The sequence below is a fragment of the Cervus canadensis genome, chromosome 10 (assembly GCF_019320065.1).
Source record: "Cervus canadensis isolate Bull #8, Minnesota chromosome 10, ASM1932006v1, whole genome shotgun sequence".
Classification (NCBI taxonomy): Eukaryota; Metazoa; Chordata; class Mammalia; order Artiodactyla; family Cervidae; genus Cervus; species Cervus canadensis.
Window position 1 is genome coordinate 32,303,836 of NC_057395.1, and position 8,500 is coordinate 32,312,335.

General features: G+C 41.0%; 1 protein-coding gene across 2 annotated transcripts in view; it reads right to left on the reverse strand.

The window, feature by feature from the left end:
* MINDY3 (MINDY lysine 48 deubiquitinase 3) overlaps positions 1 to 8,500 on the reverse strand; it is a 91,655-nt gene that overhangs the window by 45,961 nt on the left and 37,194 nt on the right. The gene's annotated exons all lie outside the window — the stretch shown is intronic.

An 8,500-nucleotide genomic window follows, 5' to 3' on the forward strand; every position in this document is an offset into this window, starting at 1 on the left:
TGAGGTCCTCACTAGGGGCTGATTAGCTTCCTTTAAGAAAGGCAGCTGATGAAGTCCAAACCTCCCTGACATGTCTCCCACATTCCAGGCCACCATGCATGGCCCTAATCGCCCTAGAGCCCCGTACCAGACAACAAAGGAACGACTCCCGAGCCCCAGAGCCCACTGAATCTATTCAAGCTGGCTAGCCCACAGCGGGGCCAGGCATGGGTTGCATGGCCCCCAGCCAACTCCATCCCAGTCCCCACAAGGAAGCTGCTCCTCGGGGCTGCAGCCTACTGGCGCCTTGTCCACAGGCCTCCTTCTCTCCTGGGACCTGTCTCAGAGCTTTCTCTTGTTTAGAGCTCTAAGTAACAAAAGCGTTCTGCCTTTCATCTATCTGAGCATCTGTGCTGTATCGTACCATAAGAAATAACTTTAAACCCTAGAAAACACCACAGTTACTGCTAGAGCACTAGACAGGTAACACTAGGGTAGTACTAGAGCACTAATACTAGGGTAACAGGAGAAGATACAGCAGCTAATGACTTCCCACTGTGAACTTAGGCAGAAAACAAACATTCCTCTGTTCTACCTAACAGTTAAAGAAAAGCAAATGCTCGTATTTAGAAGAGCTCACCATTCTGGTGAAACTGTCTGCTCATTCATTCACCAAATGTTTACTGAGCATCTAATATGTACCCAGAAAGCCAATGTGACTGCTTTCATAAAAGTTAATATTCCATTAAGGACAACAGAAAAATTCATGATTAAAAAAAAAAGATAACTAAGCCAACAAAAAAAGGTCATTACAAAGTGATTATTTCTACAAAATAATGTGAAAGAGAGTCAGTGGGAAATGGTCCAGGAAAAGGCCTTTCAAGTACCATCTGACGTAGGGCCTGAAGGGGAGAAGAGTGATCCATTCAAGAGCTGGAGTATTGCAGGCAGAAATGAAAGAAGTATAAAGGTTCATCAGGTTAGGGCTTGTTGTCTGTTGTTTAGTTGCTAAGTCATGTCTGACTCTTTGTGATCCCACGGACGAGCCCACCTAGGTCCCTCTCTGTCCATGGGATCTCCTGGTCAAGAAAACTGGAGTGGGTTGCCATTTCCTTCTCCAGACAATCTTCCCAACCCAGGGAAGGTAAGGGCTTGGCATGTATGAAGAACTGACAGAAGACAGTGTGGCTGGAGGACAGAGAATCCAGACCATCAGGGCCTTAAGCCACAGGGTGAAGATTTCAGAACATATCACCTTCTCACTCTATCCTCCTGCAAAACACACACCGCACACTTTTCAGAAAACAGCTTCATTGAAATATCTTTGACATACAGAAACTAAACATATTTAAGGTGGACAACTTGATGTTTTGATACATGTATATACTGTAAAAAGATGACCACAATCAAACTAATTAACATCCATTATCTCTACCTAGTCACCATTTTTTTATGTGCATACACAGTCACACTTTTTGGAATATGAATGGTTGTGGGTGTGCTGGGGAGGAGACACAGCTTGATTCTGTGGTCACTAGACTGCCTCAGAATAACTTTAGTTTGTGTAATTAAAGTCACTAAAAATGTATGAGTTGCTACTGTTTGACAGTACAATTACTATTAATGAATAAAGGCAGGATGAAACCATTTGATCATCATGTCCATAACATCCCTGTCCAAGTGTTGTCATGAAAGAGGAATGTTGTTTAGTAAAAAAGAAAGGAAACAGAGAAAGGAGAGGAAGGGAGGGAAGAGAGGATGAGGAAGAAGAGGAAGTAAGGCAGGCAGGAAGGAAAGAACTGTTACTGTTACTAAAAATAATCACCACCATTAGAACCACTGCTATGGAACCACCATTCTAAAATGGAAAATAGGAGGAGGAGGAGCCAAAATGGCGGAAGGGTAGGATGGGGAGACCACTTTCTCTCCTACAAATTCATCAAAAGAATAACTAAACGCAGAGCAAACTTCACAGAACAACTTCTGATCGCTAGCTGAGGTCATCAGGCGCCCAGAAAAGCAGCCCATTGTCTTCGAAAGGAGGTAAGACAAAATATAAAAGATAAAAAGTGAGACAAAAGAGCTGAGGACGGAGATTCGTCCCGGGAAGGGAGTCTTGGGCGGCATTGCTTGGGGTAGGGTCCGGGCCTGAGTGCCCTGAGGACAATCGGAGGGAGCTTCTGTGAGGTGCCAACTTGAACTGTGGGAGACCAAAAAAGAGAGAGTACATTAACCGGCCGAACACACTGCCGGCCGTTCGCAGAACAAAGAGACCGAGAGGGTCCAGAGAGGAGCTCGCAGGCTGCGGACCGGCCCAGCCCCACCGGAGGCAGGAGGCAGGGGGGAGGGGAAGGTCGCGGCAAGACACAGGGCGCAGGCACCCGACCGGCGCGGGCGGGGACTGGGGCTGGGGATGCGGAAGGCGGAAGGCGCGCGCACCCGACTGGCGCCAGCGGAAACTGAGACTGGGTCCGCGGAAGGGAGGGGGCGCGCCACACCTGGGGAGAGTGCGCCCACCAAGCCCCTGGCTGCCTGGACCGCTCTGACGGGGAAGGCACAGAGAGCAGGCGCAGCTTTTCCTTCCGCGCTTTTGTGGAACACCCGAGGCCTGGAACCTCGCGCAGCGCGGGGCGCGCTCCATATAGAGCGGCCGGGAGCCTGAGCAGCGCAGACGGAGAAAGTAGCGTCAGCCCCTCCCGGCAGCGCCAGCCCGTCCCCGCGGCGCAAGTCCGTCCCCATAGCGCCAGCCCCTCCCTGCCCCGCAGAGCGACGGAACTAGCTACCTGAATAAGAGTCCACCTCCGCCCGCCTATGTCAGGGCGGAGATGAGGCTCTGAAGAGACCGGCAAACAGAAGTCAAATAAACAAAGGGAACCGCTTCAGAAGGGACTGGTGCAACAGATTAAAATCCCTGTAGAAAACACCGACTACATCGTAAGGGGCCTGTAGATACCGAGAAGTGTAAGCTGGAACGAGGAGCTATCTGAAACTGAGCCGAACCCACACTGACCGCAACAGCTCTAGAGAAACTCCTAGATATAATTTTACTTTTTTCGTTTTTTTTTTCTTTTTTTTTATTTTTTATTTTTTCTCTTTTATCTTCCTTTAAAATCCCCTATTACTCCCCCATTACTCCTTAACTTTCATTTTCATAGATTTTTACGATTTTTTTAATTAGGGGAAAAAAAAATTTTTTTTTCTCTTTTTTTTTTTCTTTCCTTTTTCTCTATTTTCTATTTTTCTTTTCCTCTTATTTCTTTTAAAGTCCTCTAGTACTCCTCTACTATTCTTAATTTTCATTTTCAACACACTATAACCTTACAAAAAAAAAAAAAAAGAAGAGAAGCCCTATTTTTAAACCGAAGATTATTCTCTCCCAATCTTGACTCTGTTTTCTACCTCAGAACACCTCTATTTCCTCCTTTCCCCTTCTCTTCCCAATCCAATTCTGTGAATCTTTGTAGGTGACTGGGCTACGGAGAACACTCTGGGAACAGACAGCTGCGTAGATCTGTCTCTCTCCTCTTGAGTCCCCCTTTTTCTCCTCCTGCTCATCTCTATCTCCCTCCTCCCTCTCCTCTTCTTCATGTAACTCTGTGAACCTCTCTGGGTATGCCTAACAGGGGAGAATCTTTTCGCCATTAACCTAGAAGTTTTCTTATCAGTGCTGTATAGCTGGAGAAGTCCTGAGACTACAGGAAGAATAAAACTGAAATCCAGAGGCAGGAGACTTAAGCCCAAAACCTGAGAACACCAGAAAACTCCTGACTACATGGAACTTTAAGTAATAAGTGACCGTCCAAAAGCCTCCATACCTACACTGAAACCAACCACCACCCAAGAGCCAATAAGTTTTAGAGCAAGACATACCACGCAAATTCTCCAGTAACGCAGGAACATAGCCCTGAACGTCAACATACAGGCTGCCCAAGGTCACACCTAACACATAGACCCATCTCAAAACTCATTACTGGGCACTCCATTGCTCTCCAAAGAGAAGAAATCAAGTTCCACGCACCAGAACACTGACGCAAGCTTCCCTAACCAGGAAACCTTGACAAGCCAATCGTCTAACCCCACCCACTGGGTAAATCTTCCACAATAAAAAGGAACCACAGACCTCCAGAATACAGAAAGCCCACTCCAGACACAGCAATCTAAACAAGATGAAAAGGCAAAGAAATACCCAACAGGTAAAGGAACATGAAAAATGCCCACCAAGTCAAACAAAAGAGGAGGAGATAGGGAATCTACCTGAAAAAGAATTTAGAATAATGATAATAAAAATGATCCAAAATCTTGAAAACAAAATGGAGTTACAGATAAATAGCCTGGAAACAAAAATTGAAAAGATACAAGAAATGTTTAATAAAGACCTAGAAGAAATAAAAAAGAGTCAATTAAAAATGAATAATGCAATGAATGAGATCAAAAACACTTTGGAGGGAACCAAGAGTAGAATAACGGAGGCAGAAGATAGGATAAGTGAGGTAGAAGATAAAATGGTGGAAATAAATGAAGCAGAGAGGAAAAAAGAAAAAAGGAATCAAAAGAAATGAGGACAACCTCAGGGACCTCTGGGACAATGTGAAAAACGCCCCAACATTCGAATCATAGGAGTCCCAGAAGAAGAGAACAAAAGAAAGGCCATGAGAAAATACTCGAGGAGATAAGAGCTGAAAACTTCCCTAAAATGGGGAAGGAAATAGCCACCCAAGTCCAAGAAACCCAGAGAGTCCCAAACAGGATAAACCCAAGGCGAAACACCCCAAGACACATATTAATCAAATTAACAAAGATCAAACACAAAGAACAAATATTAAAAGCAGCAAGGGAAAAACAACAAATAACACACAAAGGGATTCCCATAAGGATAACAGCTGATCTATCAATAGAAACCCTCCAGGCCAGAAGGGAATGGCAGGACATACTGAAAGTAATGAAAGAGAATAACCTACAACCTAGATTACTGTATCCAGCAAGGATCTCATTCAGATATGAAGGAGAATTTAAAAGCTTTACAGATAAGCAAAAGCTGAGAGAATTCAGCACCACCAAACCAGCTCTTCAACAAATGCTAAAGGATCTTCTCTAGACAGGAAATGCAGAAAGGTTTATAAACGTGAACCCAAAACAACAAAGTAAATGGCAACGGGACCACACCTATCAATAATTACCTTAAATGTAAATGGGTTGAATGCCCCAACCAAAAGACAAAGATTGGCTGAATGGATACAAAAACAAGACCCCTATATATGCTGTCTACAAGAGACCCACCTCAAAACAAGAGACACATACAGACTAAAAGTGAAGGGCTGGAAAAAAATATTTCATGCAAACGGAGACCAAAAGAAAGCAGGAGTCGCAATACTCATATCAGATAAAATAGACTTTCAAATAAAGGAGTGAAAAGAGACAAAGAAGGACACTACATAATGATCAAAGGATTAATCCAAGAAGAAGATATAACAATTATAAATATATATGCACCCAACATAGGAGCACCGCAATATGTACGGCAAACGCTAACGAGTATGAAAGAGGAAATTAATAGTACCACAATAATCGTGGGAGACTTTAATACCCCACTCACAACTATGGATAGATCAACTAAACAGAAAATTAACAAGGAAACACAAACCTTGAATGACACAATGGACCAGCTAGACCTAATTGATATCTATAGGACATTTCACCCCAAAACAATCAACTTCACCTTTTTCTCAAGTGCACACGGAACCTTCTCCAGAATAGATCACATCCTGGGCCATAAATCTGGTCTTGGAAAATTCAAAAAATTGAAATCATTCCAGTCATCTTTTCTGACCACAGTGCAGTAAGATTAGATCTCAATTACAGGAAAAAAATTGTTAAAAATTCAAACATATGGAGGCTAAATAACACGCTTCTGAATAACCAACAAATCATAGAAGAAATCAAAAAAGAAATCAAAATATGTATAGAAATGAATGAAAATGAAAACACAACAACCCAAAACCTATGGGACACTGTAAAAGCAGTGCTAAGGGGAAGGTTCATAGCATTACAGGCTTACATCAAGAAACAAGAAAAAAGCCAAATAAATAACCCAACTCTACACCTAAAGCAATTAGAGAAGGAAGAAATGAAGAACCCCAGAGTTAGCAGAAGGAAAGAAATCTTAAAAATTAGGGCAGAAATAAATGCAAAAGAAACTAAAGAGACCATAGCAAAAATCAACAAAGCTAAAAGCTGGTTTTTTGAAAAAATAAACAAAATTGACAAATCATTAGCAAGACTCATTAAGAAACAAAGAGAGAAGAACCAAATTAACAAAATTAGAAATGAAAATGGAGAGATCACAACAGACAACACTGAAATACAAAGGATCATAAGAGACTACTACCAGCAGCTCTATGCCAATAAAATGGACAACTTGGATGAAATGGACAAATTTTAGAAAAGTATAACTTTCCAAAACTGAACCAGGAAGAAATAGAAGATCTTAACAGACCCATCACAAGCAAGGAAATCGAAACTGTCATCAAAAATCTTCCAGCAAACAAAAGCCCAGGACCAGATGGCTTCACAGCTGAATTCTACCAAAAATTTAGAGAAGAGCTAACACCTATCTTACTCAAACTCTTCCAGAAAATTGCAGATGAAGGTAAACTTCCAAACTCATTCTATGAGGCCACCATCACCCTAATTCCAAAACCAGACAAAGATGCCACAAAAAAAGAAAACTACAGGCCAATATCACTGATGAACATAGATGCAAAAATCCTTAACAAAATTCTAGCAAACAGAATCCAACAACATATTAAAAAAATCATACATCATGACCAAGTGGGCTTTATCCCAGGAATGCAAGGATCTTTAATATACGCAAATCAATCAATGTAATACACCACATTAACAAATTGAAAGATAAAAAACCATATGATTATATCAATAGATGCAGAGAAAGCCTTTGACAAAATTCAACACTCATTTATGATTAAAACTCTCCAAAAAGCAGGAATAGAAGGAACATACCTCAACATAATAAAAGCTATATATGACAAACCCACAGCAAGCATCACCCTCCATGGTGAAAAATTGAAAGCATTTCCCCTGAAATCAGGAACAAGACAAGGGTGCCCACTCTCACCACTACTATTCAACATAGTGTTGGAAGTTTTGGCCACAGCAATCAGAGCAGAAAAAAGAAGTAAAAGGAATCCAGATAGGAAAAGAAGAAGTGAAACTCTCACTGTTTTGCAATGACATGATCCTCTACATAGGAAAAACCCTAAAGACTCTACCAGAAAATATACTAGAGCTAATCAACTGAATATAGTAAAGTGCAGGATATAAAATTACACACAGGAAATCCCCTTGCATCCTATATACTAACAATTGAAAAAACAAAAGAGAAATTAAGGAAATAATTACATCACCATTTGCAACAAAAAGAATAAAATATTTAGGAGTATATCTACCTTAAAGAAACCAAAAGAACTATACATAGAAAACTATAAAACACCTGATGAAAGAAATCAAGAGGGACACAAACAGATGGGAGAAACATACCGTGTTCATGGATTGGAAGAACAATATTGTCAAAATGGTATTCTTACCCAAAGCAATCTAAGATTCAAATGCAATCCCTATCAAGCCTACCAAAGGGTATTTTCACAGACTAAGAAACAAATAATTTCACAAATTTTGTATGGAAATACAAAAACCTCGAATAGCCAAAGTAATCTTGAGAAAGAAGAATGGAACTGAGGAATCAACCTGCCTGACTTCAGACTCTACTACAAAGCCACAGTCATCAAGACAGTATGGTACTGGCACAAAGACAGAAATATAGATCAATGGAACAGAATAGAAAGCCCAGATATAAATCCACGAACCTATGGACACCTTATCTTTGACAAAGGAGGCAAGGATATACAATGGAAAAAAGACAACCTCTTTAACAAGTGGTGCTGGGATAACTGGTCAACCACTTGTAAAAGAATGAAACTAGAACACTTTCTAACACCATACACACAAATAAACTCAAAATGGATTAAAGATCTAAATGTAAGACCAGAAACTATAAAACTCCTAGAGGAGAACATAGGCAAAACACTCTCCGACATAAATCACAGCAAGATCCTCTATGACCCACCTCCCAGAATATTGGAAATAAAAGCAAAACTAAACAAATGGGACCTAATGAAACTTAAAGCTTTTGCACTACAAAGGAAACTATAAGTAAGGTGAAAAGACAGCCCTCAGATTGGGAGAAAATAATAGCAAATGAAGAAACAGACAAAGGATTAATCTCAAAAATATACAAGCAACTCCTGAAGCTCAATTCCAGAAAAATAAATGACCCAATTCAAATATGGGCCAAAGAACTAAACAGACATTTCTCCAAAGAAGACATACAGATGGCTAACAAACACATGAAAAGATGCTCAACAGCAATCATTATTAGAGAAATGCAAATCAAAACCACAATGAGGTACCATTACACGCCAGTCAGGATGGCTGCTATCCAAAAGTC